The sequence below is a fragment of the Tamandua tetradactyla genome, chromosome 6 (assembly GCF_023851605.1).
Source record: "Tamandua tetradactyla isolate mTamTet1 chromosome 6, mTamTet1.pri, whole genome shotgun sequence".
NCBI lineage: Eukaryota > Metazoa > Chordata > Mammalia > Pilosa > Myrmecophagidae > Tamandua > Tamandua tetradactyla.
In genome coordinates this window covers 119,215,536-119,241,267 of record NC_135332.1, presented here as the reverse complement: position 1 = coordinate 119,241,267, position 25,732 = coordinate 119,215,536, and the positions used below count along the sequence as shown (strand labels likewise).

At 33.2% G+C, this 25,732-nt stretch overlaps 1 long non-coding RNA gene across 2 annotated transcripts in view; it reads left to right on the top strand.

The window, feature by feature from the left end:
• LOC143686315 (uncharacterized) overlaps positions 1–25,281 on the top strand; it is a 96,931-nt gene extending 71,650 nt beyond the window's left edge. Inside the window, exons 2-4 of one of the 2 annotated variants that reach the window (XR_013177021.1) lie at positions 22,019–22,121; positions 22,894–23,099; positions 24,541–25,281. This is a non-coding gene — a long non-coding RNA (uncharacterized LOC143686315). Of the gene's footprint in view, positions 1–21,916; positions 22,122–22,893; positions 23,100–24,540 lie in introns of both variants that reach the window. The other variant, XR_013177022.1, reaches the window with a different exon arrangement.
• The last annotated feature ends 451 nt before the right edge of the window (positions 25,282–25,732 follow it).

Here is a 25,732-nt window from a genome sequence, read left to right as displayed (position 1 = left end):
AAAGCTGTTTAAAAAAAAAACTGAACTGGTTCTTAGCTACCTTTTAGGGAAAAATCCATATTCTCCACAAGGCCCTTGTTCCTTGCCAGTCTTCTTCACTTTCTCTTCCACAATCTCCCATATATAGACCCTATGTTGCAGCCTCTCAGGTCCCTGACTGAATATATGTCGCACCTTTTTGTGTTTTGCAGTTCAGGGTCTTTGGGCAGAGTGCTGCTTCAACCCAGAACGCTCTCCTACCACTTGATCCATTATCACAGATTTCTTCATATAATATCCTGCAGTACTGGGGTAAAGCAAAGCCTCTGAAAAATCTTACTGACATCTCCTACAAAGAAGTATTACGTAGGTTTCTCGAGTGCAGCCAGTAGAAAACAAGTGAGAGGAAAAAAAAAACTTTATTTGCTGTAGCAGGAGGGTCTGTCTGATCTGGCAGAGGTTTTACATGTTCCTTCTGACATTAGTTAATGATTCTACCAGTTTCCACAAACAGATGTCCTTTGAGTGTAAAAAGTCCAGGAAAAATTCATTTGGTGTGCTCAGATTTTTCACAAAAACAGCAGTTGAGGCCATAGGCCTATAATTCTTTGCTCATAAGAGCTGCAGAAATTTGTTAACTTTTACAGATATTTGCTGCATATGATGGAATTCCACACCACACTTTTCATATTTTGATTATAGATTTACTATTTTTAATATTACAGTTTTCATACATTATGTCCCCAGTGTGTATGTGAATTCATCAAAAGCTAAGATTGTGTCTCATTTACTTGGTTTGTCTTAGTGCCGAGCTAACAGTGCACAGTTTTGTTGATTGTGCAGTACTTGGGCCACATGGCACTTGGGAGTGCCCAGTGTGGGTGCTCCAATAAAGAGCTGTCCCCTCTAGAGGAAAAGGGATTTTTTTTCTAAATTGTAAAAAGACTCCAGTAGGCCAGGAGTGAGTCTCCTCCACACCTGTGTAGCTCATGGTTGTTACTGAAGTACAGCTGGTTTAAATTCAGATTCCTCTCCCAGTCAAATAGAAGGTTCAGGGCTCTGTCCATGCCAAGAATCCGAGAACTATTCCAGGCATCATGCCCTAAAGGGACAGGTTGAAAAGTTAATAAAATGAGGTTTAAGATGTCAGAGGAGAGTTGGTACAGAATGGCAAAGTAGGTGAAAAGTCAGGGAAGATGACATAGGCACCTACGTGCTGAGTGGTGACACTGATAATAATCCAAATTAATTAACTTCTCGTTGGTGAATTTTCGCCTTTAATAAAATGAAGAGAAACAGACTTGCCTGACTTCAAGATTTATTATGAAGAACTTTATAAATGCTTTCATAGAATAGTTACCTCAATTAATGAAAAACCATCTGTAAATAGAAAATTGCAAAAAAAATGCACTTTTCAATTAAAGTTATAGATGAATACTATGAAGATGAAATAGATGTGAAAAATTACATTTAACACCAACCTTATAAAAGGAAACAATATGGTTTAGATCAAATGTATGTTTTGGCAAAATTCAAATTTTAGTGAAATCTGATAATAGCCAAGAATTTTATGCATTTGCAAAGTCAACTGGCTAAGAATCAAAATAAATTTTCATTTTTGAAATTAGAAAGTCTGTATAGTGGAACTACCTCCTATCAAGCTTCATTTGTGGCATTTAAGAAAGGTTTCATAAACATGCAGGGTCTAATAGTATTTTGACAAACTCTTGTACAGAGTGAGGAAATACCAGGTCACCCAATTTCTAGGAAGGATTATTTTTTACTTTTATTATTTTTGTGATATTATATGGTATTTTCTAAAAAATAATTTTGCCTACAGAAACTTGGGTTACATTCAAGTGTAGACTAAATATGTAGTAGACACTAGTAAATAAATGTTGTTTACCAGGAAACAGAGCTGGGTAAGGAAAAAAGGAGAGTGGATTTAGAGGAACAATTGACAAGTATCTAGCAAACTATGGTAGGTTGAAAAATAAGATACATATTACGCAATTTAATTTGGGCTTTTGTTATGACTCTCATGTTACATTTTTCCATTTCATATTAACTAGTCATTGCTTAGGCGATTTGATAATTTTCAACCTAAAAATAGCATTATAAACTAGAGAATTTTTTTTTTTTTTTTTTTTTTTTTTTAATTTTTTGAGAGAGGGAGGAAGGGAAGGAAAGACAGAGAAGGAAGGAAGGATGGAAGGAAGGAAGAAAGGGAAACATTTTCTTGTTTTATTATATTTTGTTTGTTTGTTTTCTACATGGGCTGGGGCCGGGAATCGAACCGGGGTCCTCCGGCACGGCAGGCAAGCACTCCTGCCCGCTGAGCCACCGCGGCCCGCCCAACTAGAGAATTTTTAAAAGTAGTTTTGTTCTTCACTACCTGAGTAACTTTAAAGAAAGATAAAACAAGAAAAACAGTGCTTATATTCCACAAAATATAAATACTTTCTGGTTGTTTCAGATTTTAAGACCCTTTTATTGAGATTTCATAGATGCTGATATTTTTTATCCTTTTTTTTTTTTTTTTGGTATGGGTAGGCCCCAGAATCAAATCTGATTTTTTATACTTTAAAATTTGTTTTTGACAACTGTGAAAGTTAGTGCATTAAAGCACACACACTGGGAGTCATGGGCTGCTGAATCTTGAAGCCTTAGTTGTCATGAGTATTTTGACCTTTGGTTTATATGGATTATTTGTCATCTTTCAATGATCCAGTCATATTATTAATCTCTCATGAACTAAATAAATAAATATAAAATATAACTTTATAGATGAAAAACAAGACCTCAATGAATATGGGACAGGAAATATTTGTAGCCCAGTATGAATAATCATGTTTTAAAAAGTAATAAACTTAATAATAATTGACAAAAGATAGAACCAACCCAAGTGTTCATCAGCAGATGAATAGATAAATAAAATGTGGTACATCCATGCAATGGAATATTATTTGGCCATAAAAAATGAAGTTCTGATACTTGTGCCAACATAGATGAACCTTGGCGACATCATGTTGAGTGAAATAAGCCAGATGCAAAAGGACAAATATTGTAGGATCTCATTAATATGCAATAATTAGAATATGCAAATTCATAAAGTCAGAAACCATAATACCATTTACCAGGGGCCAAAGTAGGGGTAGGGAATGGGAAGTTCATGCTTATTTAGTTCAGAGTTTCTTGTTTGAGGTGATGGAAAGGGTTTAGTAATGAATGGTGGTGATGGTAGCAAAACATTGAGAATGTAATTAACAGCACTGACATGTTACCTTAATGTGTCTAAAAGGAGAAATTTTAAGTTTTATGTATGTGTGTGTGTGTATATATATACAACTAGAATATATATGTGTATATATATACATATAACTATCATAAAATTTCTGACAATCATAGAACTGTGCAAACAATGAGTCCTAATATAAACTATGGACTATAGTTAATAACATAATAATATTGTTTTATCAATGTGACAAAGGTAATACACTAATGCAAAGCATTGAAAGGAAAACTGTATGGGAAGATGTATATAGGAACTCTACTTTCTGCTTGATTTTTCTAGAATATTATAACTTCTCTAATTTAAACAAGTGAAAAAAGTAGTAAACATTCACAATCCAATTTCTTTAAAAATTTTTTCCCTCATTTTTCTGACAGTGTCCTTACTAACTTCAGGACTTTGCCATTCAAACAGTTCCTATCCACCAGCAGTTATTTCAATACATTATCCCAGGTTCTGATGAGCCAAAGTGGCATGAAAGCTGCGGTAATGGGGTCCATTTATATCCTAGTATTGAGAGCCTGCTGCTAATGGTCTCAGAACCAGGATAAATTGCCTTACATTTAGGGTCTCTTTGAAGGCATAAAAAAGATTTCTTCTTCCAAGTTACCAGAGAAAGAGGAGAAAAATGATGCAAGGTATCCATTCACAAGAATCAGTTTGTGTTCAACTTTAGGCACTGGAATGCGTGGGGGGTCCTGCTAACCTCCCATCCATCATCTTTTATCTGCCATGGGAATTAGATGTGATCTCTATTTTCATCATGAATGTCTAATTTCAGCATATTTGTCTCTATCCCTCCCTATCTTTGCAAAAATTAGATTTATATATTTTAATTTATCTCAGCCCCAACTATTTTAGTGTTCCCTAAACATTTTCGGTCTTTTGATATCTAAAGGCACTAACTTTTTGATAATAAAAAGTAGTTAGTATGTACCTAGTTTGATGCACTTAACTCAAACCTGGTTTGAGTATTAAAATAAAGTGTTACCCTTTCTTAGTATACATATCTTAGAAGGTGACCCAAGAAAATTTTAGGACAAGGCTCTTTTGGAACCACTGGGTCCTATAAGAATTTTTATGGTTCTGGGCAAGTCAGAGACCAGGCATGTGAGCAAGCACATACCTACCCGACAGTCAGCAGGCACATCTGTCTCATAATGCCTGTCCCAAAGTGATCACACTCTACAACATGATGCTACATGCTGCTGTGATCATTTATTTTTGTGCTTATTTGTTTGACTTTCTCATAGCATTTTTTAAAAATCTACTCTTAGAAACAGGAGAGTGGTCTTGTGTAAGATAGGAAACAAAGACTACAGGTCAGCCTACTGCCCCAACACCGATGCCCCATCAGAGAACCCTCTCATTGCCTTGCCTGCCCACCCTCATAGCATTTTTTTTTTTTACATGGGCAGGCATCAGGAATTGGACCCAGGTCTCTGGCACAAGCAAGAACTCTGCCACTCTGCCACCATTGTCCACCCTCTCATAGCATTTTGAATCAAATTTTTTTCTGATACTGGCAAAATAATCATCATCGATTATATACATCTATACTTACTCTATTAGTAATACTTTCAAAGGCTGTTAAATTATTGTGGTATATGGGTCAGCTGTGATTTTTATCGCTTAATTTTTTTTTTCTAACATTTAGAGCAATTTTATTAGTGAGAGAATCCAATGACTTTTTCTAGTTGACTCTGAGACTTGATAACACTGAAGTGACATATTCTACATTGTTTATGGAACCTCTCCAGTCAGTACTGACCATCCACTCATGTTGACTTTTTAGTTCCAGACAGTTTGATGCAGAAATTTATGAGTTCCAACTAAGAAGGGCAAATGTCATCTGTTGTATTACTTACCACATCAGGCATGTATTTAATCTGTATTTAGTCTTTGTAGTCCATAAATTAAAACAATATGCTCAAAGTCAAGTAGAGTAGTATGTGTGTGCTGTACACTGCTTATAAAGATGTGGGAAAACTCAACTTGAGATGAGTTTATGGAACTTGGACCATTGTTTCCCATGGTCCATTAAGGACCATTTCCTCCAATAGGGCCAGGATGTAGAAATTCTAAAGGTGCACTTTGTTACATGAAATCATTTGAATTCTAAATATATTCCACTTTGGATTTCATATTGGCAGACCTTTTGTATTTCATCTTACACATCAGCAGGGTGGCGGAAATCCTATTTCCCAGAAAGCCCAAACCAGCTGAGAAAAATAATTTTCTTCATTTAATTTAATTTATTTATTAAATGTTAAGACACAGTCAGAAGGCATTCTAGGGTTCAAACTCCCTAAGATGCCAGGAAACAAAATTGAACAGGAAATTCACAACAATCACAAATAACCACAAAAACATATGTTACAAGAATAAAAATGCCAAATAGGTTTCTATGCTGTGGTACTTTAATATTACCCACAAAATTCAATGTCCAGAATGGATACCACACCTCTAGAATAATAATTTACTTTTAATATGATAACATTTTTTACTTTTTGCTTAATACATACATAAAGCATGCTGTTTATAAGAACAAAAATAGACTATTGGAAATCAAAACAAAGAAAAACTCATCTGTAAACCTATCTCCCAGAGATAGTTATTTTAACATTTTTTATATTGTCTTCCAGATATATAGACACCATTTTGCAAGGGTTACAATAGCACATATAAACCTGATCTTTGGTTTCATATTGGGGTGGGGATTACCAAGCCTAACAGCAGAATGGAGTCTTATGGCATGTGTCTATCCAATAGCAGAGATGAGGGTTGGGAAACAGGAAACAGGAAAAGGCTGTGATTCAGTTACACAGAATTAAAAAGAATACATTTATTCCTGACTTCGGGCATGGTAACTGGTCTTTAGTATAGAAAATCCCAATGAATGGGAGCCAGGAAACATGTGGGCAGAAGTTGGCTTGTTATGGAAAGAAGGTGCTCCTTTTTGTGAATGGGTTGGCAGCTGAAATTTGGACTGCAATGTTTTTAAAGTTAACTGCTGAGAGTCAGGCAAAGTACATTTTAGTTACCAGAGGATAAAATAAGAAAGGTTTGGAAGCTGATGAAAGTCTTTGTCTAAGAAAAAGCAATTAAGTAAGAAGAGAGCAATGAGTTCTCTTAATATATTAGGACTTATTATTTTTCCTACAGCTTTGTAACATGTTAAGTTCTGTTAAGCTCAGAACACTGACATTTACATAATAATGATAATGAGTCACATTAGTCATTTACTGCCAACCTGGGTACCATATAAAATCTTATTTGCATGCATATAATCCTCACAACAGTGCAGCTAGTTAGGAATCCTTATTCTCATTTCATAGACAACTGGAACTCAAAACCCACCCCCCTCAAAATGCTATGAAATTTCCCAAAGGAAATTCTCCAGTAAATGATAAAACTAGGAGTGTAAGGTAAGTCAATCTTACTTTAGTTTGAATTTGGAGCCCAAGCAAGGAATTTAACACCAGAGCTTACTGTCTTTTAAAATGTGTTTGAAAAATAAAATTTCCTTTCCTTATATTTTTGTAAACCATATATATATTTCATGTTTTCTAATATGTCTGTATCAACCCAAGAGAAAAGTAATCATTGCAAGTTGAGTGAAATTTCAGTATTTAAAATACTGAACCACAGTTTATGTGGTTAAGTGCTCAATAAGTACTTTTTAATGTATAAATAACAGCCTTTTTTTTTTTTAGCTAAGAAAAACAATATATTATAAATGTTAAAAGTACATATATTGGGCGGGCAGTGATGGCTCAGTGGCATAGTTCTCGCCTGCCATGCTGGAGACCTGGGTTCAATTTCCAGAGCCTGCCCATGTTAAAAAAAAAAAGTATGTATATTAAGAAACCCCATTATAATCATAACTGGATATGCTAAGAAATCATAGATGATTTTTGTGAATTAATGTCTACTGATACAGGTTTTAGGAGCTTTTCTTTCCTGTTTTATTTAGTCTATAAAGATATATCTATATTTTTAAAATGAGGTTTTGATAAGTAGAAAAACAAGGTAAAGAATTCAGATGCATATATAATGACCCAAGTGTTTTAAATATTAAAATTTTGGATGTTATTTATTAGGAGACTATGCATGCAGAGTAGCTTTGTTTTAGAATAATAAATATTTTTGCAGCAGGAAATGCAAGTTTCCAATGTTCTTGGAAACTAAGAAATCATTTTTCAAATATAGAATTTAAGATGACGGATAAGGGAGAGAATATGATGATGTAATCTATACCTACAATGCTTTCTTTAAAGGTGTATCACAACTTTGAATCTGACCTCTTCAATATCTTCTATGAAAGCACTACTATTTTTTTAGTTGGGCATAAATACACTATGAAAAAATTTCTCAAGATTGCTTGCATTTGTTTAATTGCATAGACTTAGGGAAAACATTCCCTGACATGTACATCCACATGCACTTTTTTTTTTTTTGAGTGAGCGAGTAGAGAAGTTATTGAGAGCACATGTGAGAGGACATGCAGGCACTCTCGCAAAGACAGAGGTGAAAAGTAAAAGGCCTCCACATGCACTTTTGTGTGTAGTACTACTAAGAGGTAAAAAAATGAAACAGAGAATTTTGTCAGTTTTCTGCTTTGTCAATTTTCTGTATTAATACTAGTTTAGCCCTTATTCCGTTTGGTAGGCAGAATTCTAGAGATGCCTCCTATCATCCGCCCCCAAGATTCTCATCCTTTGGTTATTCAAACAAATATTAATCTAGGTACTACTCTGTAGGCATTGCAGATGTAATTAAGGTTACTAATTAACTGACCTCAAAAAAGGGAGAGTATTTCGAATTAACCATGTGAACCTAATATAATCAATGAGTCCTTAAAATAGTAGGGCAAAGCAGGAGAGTCAATTAAAGAGATGCAGCAGAAAGGAAAGTCAGAGAGATTCAAGGCATAAGAGGGAATTTTGGGGTGGTAGTGGGGAGTATGGGGGTGGTGACATTGAAAGGCTGAGAAGAAATGCAGGCAGCCTGTACAAACAAAGACCAGCCCCCTGCACCCACCCCACAAACCCACTGAAAGCCAGAAAGGAAATAAGAACCTCAGCCTTCAAGAAGTGAATCCAGCCAACAACCTGAATAAGCAAATTCTTGCTCTCTCTGATTTAGTTGTCAGGCAACAATTTGCTAAGGAGTTAGTGTGGCGGATTGAATTTTGTACCCCAACATAGACATGTTCTTGGTCTTGATCTGCATTCTTGTGGGTGTGACCCTACTGTGAAGAGGATTGCTGGAAGATAGCATTTTAAAGTGTGGCTCAACTGAATAAAGGCAAGTGTTAATTAAGATTACTGGGAATATAGATATTAACAGGGAAAGCCACGGGGAGGAGCCAGGAACCAAAAGTCAATGGAAACTGGAAGTGAAAGGAGAGGGCATTGCTGTGACACACGACCCAGCAGCCCTAAGGAGCCTTGCACAGTGAAAAACTAAGACAGTAAGCTAGTTTGATTTTCTAATAAAAAAAGTCAAATTATAATAGGCCAAAGTTATTTTCATCAGAGTATGACTCCATCTTAGAGGTAGGATGATGAATCCATCTTAGAGGCAATAAGTTGATGAAAGGAATTTTCTCCACAATTCCAAGCCAATGACCTTAACAAGAAGATACAATAAAGAGAAGACTCAGGGAGAACAGCAGGCATTAGGGGAGTGCAATAGCAGCTTGGGACCCAGAAATGGGGTTGAATTGTACGTTTATACCTTGCTTGTTGAAAGATGAACAAAATCCAAATTTATTCCAGGGTTCTCTGTCTGTACCACCACTCTACACCAACTTCAAAGTAAGAGATTGAAGAGGATACCAGTGAAGTCAAGTAATTATCTCAAAGTGGGTAATAAATAGTGTATCCATTTGCCAGTTACATCCATTCTGCGATTATCCTAAAGGCTAGAAGTAAGAGATTGGATGAGTGATGGATGATGGACAGTTCATGTTACTTTCTAGTTTTTCTTCTTTTGTGTTGAGCACTAGACATTTTTTAATGGATAGGTTAATAATACTCATTTTGGTTAATCTAAATTTATGTATACTGAGTATGGTGGTGCCAACCAGGTAGCTTGTGAAGAATTTTTATGAGCAATTTCCCCTTTACTCTTATTTATTCAATTCAGAGAATCTATCACCAACAGTAATATTAACAAAAAAGCAAAAATAAAACAGATAAAGATAAAAAGAAAAAGAAGTGATATAAGGAAAGTGTATATGGGGCAGTTACATCAAAACCATGAACTAAGGAGACATATGGGAATGGTAAAAAAAAAAAAGTTAATTTTCTGGCTGAAACAAAAATTAGAAGCTTTTAAATCTAATGTACTGTGGTTTATTTTTTCCTGAGTGTCACTATCATAGACAATTCTTTTCAGGATTTATCATCATAAAATTTTGGATTCCTCATTTTTTGGCAGTTTTTATTGCTTTATCTAAATTGCATTTGGCTTTCGCTATCTGCCTTATATATATTTTTAAAGCATTATAAAAAATCTTGGCATCTGCCTGCTAACGAAGAAATTAAGAAAACTACTAAATTATTTAAAATGTTTCATGATGCAAATATGCTAGAGATAAAAGCTTTTAGTAATAATCGAATTATTTAAAACTTCAGGTAACTAATATATTTTAGATAAGATTACATAGTTATAAAAATAAGCATTAAAAGGTAATATTCGAATCAATCAATTAATTGTAATATTATATACAAAATATATAATTTAATAGTCTGAGTAGGATATTCTGTTTACTTGATGAGTTAACCCATATGGTATTATCAGAAAACATTGAATATACATTAGTAACAATGCTGAATTGAATTTATTTTTGGTTGAGAAGGGATACATTATCTTAGAGAAACCAGAACAGTATTAACGTAAGTCACCAACTTCTTTCCTGAGAAGTCTTTCAAATGGACATAAAGAGTTGTTTCTTCTAAGTTACTTTCTAATAGTGAATTCACTTTGAAAAAACAAATAACTAAAGTCCTTTTACCTGTTTAAATTGTGGGCGTTTATTATCCAAAGTAGAGAGACTTAATTTATTTTTCAGTCCAGGAAAAAGAATCACACCCTATTGTCAATCATCAAAATTTATGCAGTTTGCAAAACATTGAAAAACAAATCCAGGCTCTTAGTTCAATTAAGTTTGGCATATGCTCTATAAATACTCTGTGATCAACTAAAGTGTTTATTAAAGAGTGGAACACTTAAAGAGAACAGCAGTATTGGTTTAGAATTCTAAACAAAAATTCATAACAAATACAGTGATTTCATGAAATGGACACACATTTTACATATTTCTCAGGCATTTAGATGCCAATTAGCAGTTACTTTACTCAGTAGAAATAAATATTCTATCAGTGTCAGTGGATGAGAGTTAAACATTTGAATTTTGATGACAGTTATAAGAAGAGTCATAAGAAGAATAGAAGTCACTAGAAAACCCTCTGCATTTTTCTAATTCAACTGGGAATTGTGGTAGATTGAATTGTGTACTGTGATGAAAGACATGTTCTTAATCTTCATTTGCATCCCTGTGGGTGTGAACTCATTGTAAACAGGAACTTTTGAAGACAATATTTCTAAAGTTGTGGCCCAACCTAATCAGGGTGTCCTTAGTTCATATTACTGGAGACTTTATAAAGGGAGTCAGAGGAAGCCTCAGGGAGGAGACAGAAGCCAGAAGTGAATGAAGCTGGAAAGGCAGACACCAGGAGTGAGAGATCCACATATTCCGAGGCAAAACAAGGAATCCCAAGGATTGTAGCAAGCCAGCAACAGGACGCTACAGACTTTATATGGGGAAAAAGAATTTCCTTGCTGCCTTGTAGTCTCCAAAACTATGAGCCAATAAATGCTTATCATTTAAGCCAACCCATTGTGTGGTATTTGTTATAGCAGTCTGGCAAACTTGGACAATATCTTATGGATTTACTAAAATATAAAAATCCAAAGCCCCTTTCTCACATATCTTTCATAACCACCCTGAAATGCAGACTTCATTCATGTTATTGCAAATGTACTTATTTTTAAGTACATTTAGTTGGTTGTGGTCCTGCTTATTGAGTGATAATTAGGTTCAATAGTGGTCCTTGCCATTATTGGCCACCATTTTGGGGAGCATCTGTCATGAAAGGAATGAGGAAATGAAGTCAGATAGACCAGTGTTCTTTTCTGTATCAGTGGCACAGTCCAGGAAGTTAGTCTTCACAAAACTCTAATTTAGTCATTTGTAAATCGGATATAGTAATACCAATTATGCTTGGTTTCAGGGAAGATAGAGGGATTCATCAAAGAAAAACACCTTCATCCTGCTACATGAATACATAATAGTCCCTCAACATTTCCATCACCAAAGAAATGATCTCTTGGGCCCCTTCCCAGTAAAACATTCCTTCAGGCTATCACTGTTACTACAGATGAAAATTGTCTTTTCTAGGATTTTGCAGTAATTAACTCATACGGTAAGTAATCTTTTTTGTTTGGCTTCTTTCACTCAGCATATGATTTCGGAGATTTGTTCATGTTATTGTGTGCATCAATAGTTTATTGCATCTTATGGTTGAGAAATATGCCATTGTATGCATATACCACAATTTGTCTATCTGTTGATGGATATTTAGGTTGTTTTCAAATTTGGTAATTGTGAATAAATCTTCCAGGAACTTTTGTGTACCAGTCTCTGTAGACATTGGATTTCTCTTCAGTAAATACCTAAGCGTCAAATTGTGGGATTATAAAGTAAACATATATTGAAATTCATAAGAAACTTGCAGACATTATTTTCCAAAATATTTTTGCCATTTTACATTCCCACCAACTATGTGTAAAAGTTCTAACTGCTCCATATCCTGCCTGCATTTGGAATGTTTAGTCTTTTTAATTTTACCTTTTCTAGTAGCTGTGTAATGCTATTTCAGTCCAGTTTTAATTTTTGTTTATCTATTGACTGATACTGTTGATGGTCTTCCCATGAGCATACTGGACATTAAAATATCCTCTTTTGTAATGTATATACACATCTTTTACCCACGTTTTCATTAGGTTGTCTTCTCTGAAAATTAAACTCCAAGTATTCTTTGTGTATTCTGGATAGAAGACCTTTGTCAGATATACATATTCTGAATATTTTCTCTCAATTTGTGACTTGTCCTACTATATTCTTAATGGTGTTTCTTTCAAAGCAGATTTTTAAAATTTTTGATAAATTCCAATTTATCATTTTTCTCTAGTAATTCAAGGATTTTGACTTATATCCAAGAAACCTTTGCATATATAAATGTCATAAAGAGATTTTCCTGTGCATTGTCTGGAAATGCCAACATTTTAACTCATATATAAATCTATGATCAATTTCAAGTTAATTTTTGTATATGTGTTGAAGTAAGGAACAGTGGTTGTTTATTTCTATGTTGGAATCCAGCTATCCTGGGATCATTTGTAAAAAAATACTATGCTCATTTCATTAAATGGTATTGGCAGTTATTGACATATAGCTGTGTCTATTTCTATATGTCTGACAATATCTGACTCCAAAGTCTTCACAGAGCTTCATTGTTCTTAGAACAGAATCCAAATGTCTAAACTTTCCCTACACAACTACACAACATCGCTCCTTCTACCTCTCTACCTGCTATGGCCACTCTCTCTCTCTCTCTCACTTTGTAACCTCTGGTCCTACTTGCCTTTGTTTTGATACTCAAATGTTAACTTACTGTATTTGTGTATGTTATTTTTTTCTGCCTTAAAATTATGCCCCCAGAATTTTTCACTTAGTTAACTACGTCTCTGAAGCTGCATTTCATCTAAACATCATTTTCTCTATACCCTCCTCCTCTTAGTAAGGTTTTGTTAATCACTCTTATTGAGCTCTGCATTTCTTTTCTCATAGCATTTCCCACAGAAGTAATTAATCATAATAATTGTTTATTGTTTATAAACTCCACCAGAATGTATGTTCCATGAGGGTACTGATCTATATTGACCAACATCCCCTTAACCACTCACACCATATCCAGTCCATGGCATATTTTAAATAAATATATGTTGGGAATGAATTAATTAATACATTTAACAAGCCTAAATTTCTGGGTCCCAACATTCCTAATTTGGACAATATATCTACCCAGATATAGCTATTTGAGACTTTTAAAATAATTTTGGAAGGCACCCAAATGCTAAACAGCACACCATTGCTAGGTTAATGAAGAAAAGATACATTTATGTTGGAATACTTTCTTTGAAGAGATTTATTATAGTTTCCATCAATGTAAGGCATCCACCAGAACCACCTTAACATCTTAACATTTTTGGCCTCTCTACTTGAATCTGTTTCCTTCTTTGACAAAAATCTCATTTTTATTGTACTTATGCTATCTGATGGTTTTTTCTTAGATTTTTGTACAAGCTACTCTTTGTCCATTTGGTAGAGGTTCCACAAGTTGTGGGAGAGAAGGAAAGTGTTAGAGCTTGAAGAAAATAACCAGCTAGGTGTGAAATGTACACAATTCCAGGAGAATGGCCTAGATATGGTTGCTAACAAGCAGAAAGAGAAGATGATGTCATAAACTGCAATCATAATTTTGAATGAGCTTGGCAATAATTCTGTGATGGGGTATAGGAAAGAAAATTACAGAAGTTTATGTGAGCCAACATACTCACAGACAGACAAAATTTGTTAGATGGATAAAAAGATATCTCCAGGTTTACAAACAGAATTTTGGAGAAAAATTGTTCTGATATTGCTAAAAAATTGTCTTCCCAATAAAGAATATTCATTCAGCTTGGCAGTACTTACGGGATCAATGACAGGTTGATTATAGAAGCTAAATTCAAGATAGCCTATCCCCCAAGTACTAGGTAGGAAGGCTTGAGTTTCAAATTTAAGATTCTTCCAAATGAGAAGATACAGATAAGTAAATCCATGAATATATTGTAAGAGTTTTAAAGTAGACAAATGTGAGAATAAAAATTTTATCTTTCAAAATATAAAATCAGTAAGCCATGAATACTTTTTGGTCACCATGGACATGGGGCATTTTGAGATGCTTTCATTAAATATTAGCATAAAAATCATTTATATTTTTTCTTTTAAAATAATGCAAGATTCTCAAATCTCCTTACCTAATATTCTGACCCTTATGATAAGCCCTTAAGTGTCAATGTGGATGTTTTCTAACAGTAACTGATAGTTTCAGTTAAAGTTGTTTTCATAGAACTTTAACTTTGTAATCACTTATTGATTTTCTAAGTATTTTGTAATAATATAAATATGTTAATATTCATTAATGAAAAATATGTAACATATATTGGGACAGAATATGGTGTGTACATGGGTTACAATTAGTTTTTAATCAAATATTTATAATTGAAAGTGATTCTTATATTTGTTCTTAAAAAATTTCAAACTATTTTTATCAGTATTCTTGCTTTCCCATTTAGTGAACTAAAAAAGTAGAAATTACCGGATTTATTTAAGCTAATTAACTAAGAGGTATACTTTGTTTTGTCTTAACTGAAATTTTTTGAGATATTTGTGAATTCTCCTACAATTGTAAGAACTAAAGCAAAGAGGCACGTTGTAGACTTTGACCAGTTTCCCCAAGTGGTAACCATTTGCAAAACTATGATATAATGTCACAACTACAGTATTTATATTGATGAAATCCACCAAATATATTCAAATTGCTCCAGCTCTATGTAACAATTTATGAAAGTTGTGTATGTGCGTGTGCATTTATTAAGTTCTGTGCAGTTTCACCACCTGTGTAGGCTTATACACAAGAGTTCTAACACAACAAGTTTACCTCATGTTGCCCTTTAATAATTGCAGCCATTTTTCTCCTATCCCTCCCCTCCATCCCCAACTCCTGGCAATCACGAATGCATCCTTCATTTCTAACATATTGTTATTTCAAAGTGTTATAAAAACTGAAAGATACAGTCCATAACCATTTTTTGCATTTTTTTTTCACTCAGCATAATTCCCTGTAGAATCATTCAAGGTGCAGCATATAGAAATGTTTAATTACTTTTTAATGCTAAGCAGTGTTCCATGATAGGTATGTACCAGAGTTTGTTTAGAAATTCACCTGTCAAAAGATATCTAGATTATCTCCAGGTGTGGGATGTGAAAAGCAAAGCTGCTCTGAACATTTCAGGTCTTTGCATAAAGGAAGTTTTTATTTCTTTGAGGTACATTCTCAAGGTTGTAATTTTATTGTTGGATCACGTGGTAATTGCATGTCTAGGTCCATAAAAGTGTCAAACTGTTTTTCAGCATGGCTGTAGCATTTTACATTTCCATCAGCAATGTACAAGTGATGTGGCTTCTCTGCCTTTTCACCAGGATTTGGTGTTGCCACTATTTTTATTATTTTTAGCTATTCTGATAGGTGTGAACTGATGGCTCATTGATTGTTATTTGCATTTCCCTGTTGATTAATAGAGTTGAACATTTTTTCATTGCTTATTTGCCATCTGTATATCCTCTTTGGTAAAATAACTGTTTATGTCTTGTCCCTATTTTCTAATTAGCTTATCAAATTGTTTTAATTGTTGAGTTTTGAGAATTTTTTACATGTTTAGGTACTAGATCATTTTTAGATGTGGTTTGTAAATATTTTCTCCTAATCTATATCTTGTCTTTTTATCCTACTTATATAGGCATTCATATAACAAAAATTTTTATTTTTTCCTCATATATATATATTAGAGAATTTGTAGGTTTGCAGAAAAATCATGGAGAAAATAGAGTTTTCGTGTCACTCCCCACCCCACCCCCACCTCCACTCAGTTCTTCCGGTTATTAACACTTTGCATTAGTGTAGTACCTTTGTCAGAACTGATGAAAGAATATTACTAAATGGTACTATTAGATATAATATATAGCTTACATTATGAAAAACTTTGAATTTTGATGGGGACCAATTTATCAACTTTTCTTCTTTATGGATCTCGCTTTTGGTATGTAGTCTAAGAACTCTCTGCCTAGCCTTAGAACCCAACAATTTTTCCCCTATTTTTTTGTAAAAGTTTTATAGTTTCATAGTATTCATTTGTGTCTGTGATCCAACTTCAGTTAATTTTTGTGTAAGATGTAAGATTTAGGTCAAGGATCTTTTTTTTAAATTTTTGTCTGTGGATATACAATTGCTTCACAATGATTTGTTGAACATGCCATCTCCCCGCCGCTGAGATTCTTTTGCACTTTGTGAGCATATTTGTGTGGATCTATTTCTGGATCCTCTATTTCTGTTCCATTGATCTGTGTCTATCCTTTTGATAATATTATGTAATCTTGAATATTGTAGGTCTAAATAACCTTATTCTTTTTTTTCAAAGGGAAAAAAAGATATACTAGGCACATAGCAAGCTGGTGCTCAGATGACCTATCAGCCCAAAATCTGTCTCTCTGAATGCAGTAATTTTGATAGTTTTATAGAATTAAAAGATGGGCAGGCTTAGGATAATGAGGGTTAGGATAATGAGTGGAGTGGCCTCAGCTGATGTAATTAGAGGTGACCTAATTATTGACCATGTACCTATTGATTATATGCTTAGTCACAGTAAGAAAATATGATGATGGGTGTGATTTTTAGTATTGTAATGAGGTATAGGTGACTTGTAGGTTAAAGTCTAGGCTACTGTGCATGTCAGGTGAGCCCACTTTGGTTAGTTCCAGTCTGTTATCAAGATAACTTTGGACTTGTGGTGGGTTAGTTCTGGGACTGACCCAAGACCCTACATTAATAAACATTAGGGGTTGAAAAACTGGGTAAATGAGTACAAACAAAGGCCAGCCACAAGGTTTTTACAATCACAGGGCAGAAGATAAGGACTATGCAATCATTATCAGAGATCAAGACAGCTGGATTACAATTTAGAGACTTCAGGTATTTCCCTGTCTACTCCAATATACCAGAAAATAAAAAGGAAACTCTCTATGATGATTTAGAAATTAAAATCATCCCTTAAATCCTAATTTCTTGATTACAATTCATCCCTTTTATGTGATAATTATCTTTCAATCTTGAAGGATATTTGGGCAATGACTCTTCTAACTGCTTCAAAGCTGAAAAGAGGTGTTGTCATTAAGGCACAGAGGAATGAACAACTGGCTGTTGTTCTTGGAAAGTCCAGTATTTCTGGGTTTCAGAGCTTCTCTGGCATTGGAAAAATCCAGAGGTTTTAAATCTCTTAGTTTTAACTAGATCAGTTTCATCACATTTTTAATCAGAGTTTGATCTTTTTTCAGTGTTTTCATAGACTTATGCTGACTTTCAGAGTTGAACAACTAAATCTGAATCTCAGGTGTCACACAGATACTTGAAGTTCCAGGAAACTACTAGTTTTTATAAACAGCAAAGCATTTCAGAATTTAAAGATAACAGCTATTGCTTACAATCTAAGTTCTACTTTTTTATAAGCATTTTTTAATGAAACTACTTTCTGAAATAAAAACATTAGACAGTTTTGTATTAACAAACCATAGCAGAGGTTCTGTTCTGTTTCATTTTCACACATTTATCAGAGTTATGCTAATTAACAGATAAAATATCATTTATATATTTATCCTGCTTTTTTTAAAAAAGTCTTTCCTTGCTACAGACAGAGCCCTGTCTACAGCTGACCACATATACTTTTAGAGAAGTATTAGAACAAAGCTGGGCAACTGACAAGTACATTTGGTTGTTTCTATGATCTGTAGCTTTTTTTTTTATGAGAATAACAAAAACCATGACTACTGATACCATACCATTGTTTAACATCATACAAATTAGTTTCAGGATATAACATGGACACTGAGAACATTGTCAAAATACTGTCTCTAAATATATGAATGATACTATTTTACCTACTCAAATGTAACCAGCAACAGGATAGAAAATGTCTTTTAACTATTGTAATACTTCCCAACACCTCCTATGCAATAGGGTAAACCATTTTAGCACCTTACTTTTACAAGGTGAAAAAAGCAAATTATTTTGTAACAGTGTTTCCCTTAACAGTGAGAAGACATGTCTTCTGAAATAAAGGATAAGGCCAACATAAACATTAACAAGGGTATTACTCTCATGACAAGGATATTATCTTTGTTTTAATAAGGATATTATTCTAAGAACAAGTCTATTATCTTTCTTTTCTAGACAGAGTACTCAGATGTTTAAGAGAAACTTTTTAAACACTGCATTAAGATCAGACTAATAATCTTTATTAACAGGGAGAAACTAAACTTTAGTTTTGTATGAATATTTGATTTGACACAACAGCTTTCTTTTTTTTTTGAAATACATAGTAAACACTTATTAAATTTTGTTCAGCACTGCCTATGACAGAATTCATTTCTTTAACTCCTTTTTTTTTTTTTTTTTTTTACAATTCTCCATATTCATTCAGGGCTCATGGTCAACAATGACTATTACAAACAAAATTCACTTCCTTCAACTCTCTGCCACTTTCTAAATACAATTAGGGCTTGCAGTCAAAAGTGAATATAACAAACAAAATTCATTTGCTTAGACTTTCTACCACTTTCTATATGCATTCCACCTAGAGGTTTTTTTTTTTATCCAGACTGCACATAATCAGAAATAAATTTGATAAAAAATCCACAAAGCTTTTTGAAACTTCATACTTCCTTCAAATAATTGTATTCATGAAGGTGAGAAGAGACAGAGATACTACAAAATAATTCTCTCCTCTTCTATTTTCTGGAAGAAATTTATACTTGGGTTTGGAACACAGTCAGGTGTTCTGAGTATATGCTTTATACTCAGAACACACAAATGATTACTCTAAAATATTCCAAAAGTTTTTAAATCAATTTAATATTTCCTTCAAAGGTCGAAAAAAAAAAGCCCCAAGTTTGAAATATAATCACCTTTTCAATATTTAAGGGATTTATATCCAGAAAAAAAAAAAAAGTTTTTCACAACATTTTTTCCCAAGTGGCAAATGACACCAGGAATATGTTAGTTTACAGAATTAAGTTATGGTTTCCAAAACACAAGTTCATAGCTCTATTTATTTTAAATGCTATTTTCTTATTTAAAGGTCTTACAAGTGTCAAGTCTTCTATGAGGTCTTCTTAGGATTTATTTGCTTTTTAAATTCTTCCAGCATTTTTATTTCTTCATTATTAACATCTTACACTAAGCCTTGGTACAAGTATTTCTTAGTAGAATATAAACTCTTTGAAGCTAAGAATTAGTCCAAATTTATTTTTCTTTGTTGTGATAGCTTTGGCTATTCTAGCGGCCTTTTCATATAAATTTTAGAATAAGATTGTCTGTATCTACAAAGTCCTAGATGTGATTTTGATAAGAATTGTATTAAATCTATGGATGACTTTGGAAAGAATTAATATGTTTGTTATATTGAGTCTTCCAATCCATGAACACATTATTTCTCTCCATTTATTTAGACAATATAAGTATTTATTTTTATTTTCAGCATACAAATCTTTTACATATTTTATTAAATGTATGCCTAAGTATTTCATTTTATTTCAAGTGATTACAGATGATAGTGCACTTAAAACTATAGTTTCCACATGTTCATTTTTAGTATACAAGAAATGTGATTTTGTGTGTCTTGATCTTGTATCCTGTAACAGAAACTTCATTTACTAGGCTAATAGTGTTTTGTTTGTTTGTTTTTGTAGATTTCTTGTGATTTTTCTACACAATCTTGTCATATGTAAATGAAGATAGTTGTATTTTTTCCTTTTCAATACACCTGACTTTTATTTCTTTTTCTTAATTTTGTCTAGAAAAAGAATGGCCAAATAGCTAGAACTTCCACTAGTATTTCACATATGAATGGTGAGAATGAACATTCTTTCCTGATCCCAAACTTAGGAGGAAATTATTAAGTATGATGCTAGCTGTAGGTATTTGGTGATGCTCTATATCAAGTTCAGGTAATTCCCCTCTATTCCTAACTTACTAGGGGGTTTTGTTTCAAATCATGAATGCATGTTGGGTTTAGTCAAATGCTTTTTCTGTTCCAACTAGCTGGATTATATAATTTTTCTTCTCTAGCTTGTTGATATGATGGATTACATTGATTTTTGAATGTTAAGCTAGCCTGGCATAATTGGAATAAATCACACTTAGTCATGGTGTATAATTCTTTTTATACGTTGCTGTTTTAAGTTTGCTAATATGTTATTAGGATTTTTGCATCTCATTTTGTTGAGATATTGATTTGCAATTTTCTCCTCTTTTTTCTTTTTTACTGCCTTCTGGTTTTGACATCAGTGTAATGTTTTTCTCCTAAAGTGATTTTAAAAGTGTTCCCTCCTCTTCTGTTTTCTGGAATAAATTGTGTAAAATTAGTGTTAATTTTTCTTTATATGTATGTTTCACTATTTATCTTTATTATTTTTCCAAGTTCAATTTCACTGATACCTTCTCTGGTCTTTATAATAATAAAGCATTCCTTCTACTTACTTTTAGTTTATTTTGCTCTTTTTTCACTAGTTACTAGAGGTAAGAATTATGTTATTTAGAGGTATGTTGTTCAATTTCCATGTATTTATACGTAACATCCTGTTGCTTTTTTGTTTTTTATTTATACTAAAAGAAAACACTCTATTATTTAAGTTATTTAAAATGTGTTGAAGTTCATTTTATGGCCCAAAATATGGTCTATCTTGGTGGCTGTTTCATGGTCTTTTGAAGAAATACATTTATTCTTCTGTTATATGGAGTGTCCTGTATATATGTCAACCAAATCCTGTTCATTGATTGTTGCTTGATTGTGTTGTACAGATTTTCTATATTCTTGATGATTTTCTGTCTAGGAATTTTATCAATTATTGATATGGTGATATCAGTATATAGGCTGGATGTTAGCAGGTGAGCCATGCACACCTCCCACATATGTATCTCGTCTTCTTGGACCACAGAGCTAGCTGCAAGTACTTCTCTTGGTGATGGCAAAAGTACAGCAGAACAAACCCATTAATGCAATTCTTATTTTGCCTTTGTTATGCCACATTCATTAATATCTGTTGACCAAAACAAGTCAAATGTCCAAGCCCAAAGGGAGAAGGAATTATAGCTCATTTTTACTTAGAAAACCCACAAAATAGAGAGAGAGAAAAGCAAAGAATTAAGTCTCTACAATTTAATCTGCCGCAGGCTTTTAATTTTATTTTATTGATAATTTGCTTCTCAGATAATTGAATCTGGTTGAATAATAGGTGCTTTGGGTGAGACTGAAGAATGGCTATATATATACATATACTTAATTTATTCTACTTCTATGTTCTTTTGAATGAGATCATTGTTAGAGATATGCATTCTGGACATGCTAAGTAGGAGAATCCAATATTAGAAAGAGTAATAGTTATAAAATAGTTGCAGATAAGAATTATTCCTAGTGTTCATCAGTATTTGAGAATGCTGAAAACTAAGGTTTAGTATTACACTGAAAAGTAAATTAAAAGATCCTCACTGCCATAGGAAAACTACAGTACTTATAACTCAAGGATTGAAAGATTTATTTCCCTGTGGTCCAAGGTTTCAGCAGATCAATTAAAGGAACATGTTCTTCTTTTCTGCTGCCATGTACAGGAAGAAAAATGTGTCAATTATGCCATTTCAGGGTACTATACACACAAAGTCAACTTTATGGGCTGACCTAACCTACAGTGCAGGACTCAGAAATTGGGAACCAGAAAATGATTGGTCTCTGTCCACTTGGCAGTGTGAACTATCATGAGCGCCAATGGTTGGCAAGCAGGATCTGGAGCCCTGAGTGGTTCTTGCTTCACAGCTTTTGATCAAAGGAAAGAAACTCCCTAAACTCAGTAAGTAAAATATGAGAATAAAATCACTATTAACCTATGCCATAAAATTTACAGAGGTCTTAGAATAATGCAGTTCTTCCCCTCAATACAAGAAATAGAATCTCATAAAATGTTTAGGTTTTACAATACTGTAAAGGAAGGAAAATGCCATTAATATCATCAAATCAGCCATAATAGGTTCTCTTTCAGCACAGGGCTAATTTTCATTTTGGCTTTTTCCCCAGCAGAATAATTTTTCTGCATGGAACTTCTGTTAGGTTAATGGCAGACTTCTTGTGCAGTTAAGCAATAAATCAGCCCCTAATTATTAACATGGGTTCTTTTAATTTTGTGATTTTTAGAATAGTATGAAAAGGAGCACAGTTGAATTCTCTAAACAGTGTCTATGTATCAAAAAGGCTGTTAGTTATTATTTAACTAATATACACTGTTAAATAAAATAATTTTGGGGGGGTATCGTGATAAAGATATGATGCAGAGTATATCATTGTGCCTTAGAACTGAAAGTGACTTTGAGATATCAAATCCAGCTTTACATTATGGAATGTAAATCCCTGAAAGAGTAGGCATGGGTATCATCCAAGTCCTAAAGGAGCACCCATAGTAAAGGGGACTCTTTCCAAGACAAAAGCTTGACAATTTGCATCCAAATTCTTTAGGACTATACAATAATTTGTTTAAAAAATCATAGTGGATAGACAGATTATTTGAACCCATGAATAAGAAATTCAAAGAGTTCAGAACTTTGTGGACTTTGTTTATCCTTCTCTAGGAGATGGTGGAGAAGATTTGAGAAGAAAAAACGTCAGCTATATTCATGAAGCTTAAGAATCTGATTACTGGGGCATGGCCTGTGAGAGCAGAATAAGACCTGGAAAGAAACAGGTTATGTCTGGTTGGAGAGTCACTAGCACTATTAAGAAGTACTAAAATATAGATTTGAGTACGGTGAAAGATCCAAGAAAAATTGCAAACCAGGTGAGAGCTGCAGAGCAGAAAGGCAGTAAAAGTATGGTATATTGGTCATTTTAGAGTTAATGCACAATTTTGCACCTCTATTTTACATCATAGAACTCAAATTACCCATCGTCACATTTCGCTTAAATTAAGGAATTGGGAAAATTTTCTCAAGCTTTGCATGTGGACACATTTGCTACTTGTTTTCCAAGCATAAGAAATAAGAACTTCCTAGCAGGGTCCCAACTTTAATATGATGCAAATATATACAAAGTAAAGAAAAATTTCCTTGGATTTTCTCCATTAGAAATTAATAGATGTCAATGGACATGGAGAAGTGAGTGCCTAATGAACTTATTGTCCCATAAATAACAGTCATAAAATCTGCAAGAACAGCAACAAAAATTCCCTAATGCTCTGGAGACTAAACAAAGACAGACAATCTTTGGAGAGGAGTCAACAGTCAGAGGCAAACAACTGACAGAGTGCATTTCTAATTGTTTTCTATATATTAAAGATATATGAAGTCTTATCCTTTGTTATGATGTCAAGTGGCCAAAATTCTGTTAGAAAATTTTACCCCCTTTCTAGGATCATACAAAGGAGTCTTGGGGGTACATGGTCTCTGAAGATTGACGGGACTTCCAGAAAAGATACCAAAGACACTTATTTTATGTGCAAATTTACCATAAATCCATGATGTTCTTGGAACTATTTCTACTTGAGAAAACTATTAAGCAATTTACAACTAAAGCTTATAGAACTGTATTATTTAAGCTGCTGCCTAGATTTGAGTTTAACCAAGTTAATTGTCTGATAAAACCAAAATATCAATTCTTTGGAGCTATATAACATAATCCAGAAGGCACACAACATAATATTCACAATGTCCAGGATATATAAGAAAATTACTTGACATAACATAAGTCAGGAAAATGTTATTCAACCTTAAGTGAAAAGACAATCAACAGGTACCCAAGATAATGGAGATGCTAAAATGATTGGACAAGGGCACCTGAACTGCTATTTTAACTCTGCTTAGTGAAGTAAAGGCAAAAGTGCTCATAATGAATGAAAAGATAGGAAATCTCAGCAAAGGTATGTGAACTATAAAAATAACTGAATAAAAGACAAAAACAAAAAATAGCTAAATATAAATTATAGAACTAAATATCTAATATCTAAAAATAAATTCCCTGGCTAGGTTTAATGACAACCAGGGGATGATAAAGAAAAGAGTAAATGAAGCCAGATCAAACTAAATTATACAATCTTAAGAATAGGGAGAAGAAGATTGAAAAACTAAATAAACATTTCAACATAGATGTCTGGGAAAATTTTTTAAAGTCAATTATTATAAGTATTAAAGTCTCAGAAAGAGAGGAGCATGTAACCAGAAAAAAAATATGAAAAAATAATGTCTGAAAATTTTGCAAATTTGATGAAAGATATATGTTTACAGATTCAAGATGCTTCATGGACCCATACAGAATAAAATCAAAGAGAACCATGCCCAGGCAGATCACAAACAACCTGCTGAAAATTTTGAAAGCAGTCGGAGAAAAATGACACAGTTCATAAACAAGGAAAACAAATCCAATTCCAGCAAACTTCTCATCAGAAACCATAAAGGTCAGAAGACAATGGAGTAACCTCTTTAAGATGCTGAAAGAAAATAAATGTCAGTCAATAATTCTATATCCAATGAAAATATTCTAGAATGAAAGCACTCTTTAAAAAATTAATTGAACAATTGCATTTGTCTATTTCTGAACTCTGTTTAGTTTCAATGATCAATTGATGTATCATTACACCCATATCAATCTTGATTGTAGTAGCTTTATAATAAGTCTTGAATTCAAGTAGTATAAGTCCCAAAGTTGTTTTTTTCAAGATTGATAAGATTGCTATTACTGTGTTGTGATCTCCCTTCATGTACTACAATCTGAAAATTGCCTACAGCCAGAAATCTGGGACAGTTGTAAGCCTTTCCATATTTATTTCCCTTCTATCAGAGAAGATAGAATATTATGTTGTGTTTTTTGTGTCCAAAAAATGTTTGAACCAGTTGTATTCGAAGGTTTTTCTTTTCAAATTTTTATTTATTTAGAGCAGAAACCTAATACCAGTACAAATTACATCATTCTAGCCAAAAATGGAAATTTATTTGCTCTCATTTTTCTTAATCTAAAGATTTGGTTTATTGGCATGCAGTTGTAAATCATCTACAAATTAAAGATTTGTCTAGCTACAAACACATTCTCTATGTTTTTTTTTCTGTGTACCAAGCACTTTTAAAAATTTTTTTAATTTTATTTTTTTAAATACCAAAAAACACAAAGCAAATGCAAACATTCCTATTTTGATCATTCCGTTCTACATATATAATCAATAATTCACAATACCATCACATAGTTGCATATTTATCATCATAATAATTTCTTGGAACATTTGCATCTATTCAGAAAAAGAAATAAAATGAAAACAGAAAAAAAATGTATATATACTATATCCCTTACCCTCCCTTTCATTGATCACTAGCATTTCAAGCTAAATTCGAAACAAATTTCAAACAAAATTTGTTCCCCCTATTATTGATTTTTATTCCATATATTCTACTCATCTGTTGACAAGGTAGATAAAAGGAGCATCAG